Below are 2,500 nucleotides of genomic sequence, written 5' to 3'. Positions count from 1 at the left end.
ATTTACAATGTTATGGTCCATCAAATTCAATGCTGATGTGTGATTGTATTTAACCATGTGATTACTTTGTGAGCTTTCTCTGTGAGAAGTACTATATAATACAATTTACTTACTTATTACCATGGTTGTAGGAGTGGACATCCTGTATTTAATCTAATACAATTGAATTAGAAACTCATTATTTAATTGGTATATTTGCGGTGTGCCACATAACAGATACTATATTGTGCCCCATAATAAACATCTACAGTTATGATTTTGTGTTTTGCTGCTTCCTGAATTCCCTGCTGTCTTTTTTTGTGCTCCTTCTGGCTCATGAATAGGTGGTGTTGGCGTTGTTTCAACTGCTGCCCAAATGGAGTCCCTGCTTGCCTGTCGGGCGATGTACTGTTCCATGCCAAAAAGCAAACACACACATGCACACACACTGCAAGATTGCACAGCCTTTCCCTATCAGAAAGTCTAAACAGATTGAGAGAATTTAGAAGCTGAGCTTTTCATTTCTGCATCTATATAGTCTTGGCAACAGCCGTGTCTTGTTGCTATGGTAATTTTCCCACTGTAGCCTGGTGGGTAGCTGTACACATTAATGGCATCATATATAATAGTGTGTTATAGGGACAGTTACATACAGTCGTGGTCAAAAGTAAAGAACACAATGTCATGGCTCTCTTGAGTTTCCAATAATTTCTACTTGACAGTAGGCAGTAGGCCTCACCTTTTCTCCTCCAAACATATTGCTGGGTATTGTGGCCAAACAGCTCAATTTTTGTTTCATCTGACCACAGAAATTTCCTCCAGAAGGTCTTATCTTTGTCCATGTGATGTCAGATGAAACAAAAATTGAGCTGTTTGGCCACAATACCCATCAATATGTTTGGAGGAGAAAAGGTGAGGCCTTTAATCCCAGGATCACCATCCCTACCTTCAAGCATGGTGGTGGTAGTATTATGCTCTGGGCCTGTTTTGCTGCCAATGCAACTGGTGCTTTACAGAGAGTAAATGGGACAATGAAAATGGAGGATTACTTCCAAATTCTTCAGGACAACCTAAAATCATCAGCCCGGAGGTTGGGTCTTGGGCGCAGTTGGGTGTTCCAACAGGACAACGACCCCAAACACACATCAAAAATTGTAAAGGAATGGCTAAATCAGGCTAGAATTTAGGTTTTAGAATGGCCTTCCCAAAGTCCTGACTTAAACGTGTGGACAATGCTGAAGAAACAAGTCCATGTCAGAAAACCAACACATTTAGCTGAACTGCACCAATTTTGTCAAGAGGAGTGGTCAAAAATTAAACCAGAAGCTTGCCAGAAGCTAGTGGATGGCTACCAAAAGCGCCTTATTGCAGTGAAACTTTCCAAGGGACATGTAACCAAATATTAACATTGCTGTATGTATACTTTTGACCCAGCAGATTTGGTCACATTTTCAGTAGAACCATAATAAATTCATAAAAGAAGCAAACTTCATGAATGTTTTTTGTGACCAGCGAGTATGTGCTCCAATCACTCTATCACAAAAAATAACAGTTGTAGAAATTATTGGAAACTCAAGACAGCCATGACATTGTTATGTAAACTTTTGACCACAACTGTATACATTAGCTCTCATTTGGTTGTATATTCATTCAGATTGGGAGAAGCGCATCAACACAAAAAAAGGATATTAAACGATTTGTGGATCGCTGAATCTTACACAGATCCTCCATTAAAATGACTATCTATATAGTTCATATCTTCTTAGTGTCATCACGCAACAACATTTTGAAATTGTTCTCTGTGTGAGGAGCTAAATGTAAAAAATCAGGTGTACAGATTTTACTGTTAACAAGTGCTGTACTGTAAATAGGCCACCCTCTCATAAAGCTCAGACCTGTTTCCTAAGAAACAAACAAAGGGGTTTCCCACTTCAGTAAACACTGTGGGGAGTATTTTTTAAGCTTAGACTTAAAGCACGTTTTACTAGAATGGTTTGTGTTATGGTTTAATTTCATTTCAAACATGCATACAGTTACAATATCACAATTTCCATTATCTTTTTCCAACATGTTCGAAAAGGAGTAAGAAGAAGTAGAGCTTATTTAATGTTACCCCTTTTCAATTTCATAGCAACCGCCAACACTTTTAGTCACTTCCTGTTTTCAATGTGTACACAATTTAATCCATAAATAATACAATTCTAAATAAATAGTAAAGTAAGTTGTAATTCAAATAGTGATATGAATAAGATTACTTGTATCTCATTATCAATAAATTCAAAATGTTTATCAGGATTCTTGTTCTTTCAAATACTTTGAGTTTGAACAGTTTCTTAAACTGGATCATATGAGTAAATTGTTTGACTTTTTTGGTTAATCCATTCCACAATTTAATTCCAGATACTGATATACAAAAAGTCTTAAAGTTGTTTGTGCATAAGATTGTTTTAATTTACAATTTTTAAATTGCATTTTAGAATGTAACAGGATTAGGATAATTGATAGGAAAACCACTTAATTA

This window comes from Entelurus aequoreus, linkage group LG07 (assembly GCF_033978785.1).
Source record: "Entelurus aequoreus isolate RoL-2023_Sb linkage group LG07, RoL_Eaeq_v1.1, whole genome shotgun sequence".
NCBI classification, from domain to species: domain Eukaryota; kingdom Metazoa; phylum Chordata; class Actinopteri; order Syngnathiformes; family Syngnathidae; genus Entelurus; species Entelurus aequoreus.
Note: the sequence above shows the minus strand (reverse complement) of the source record.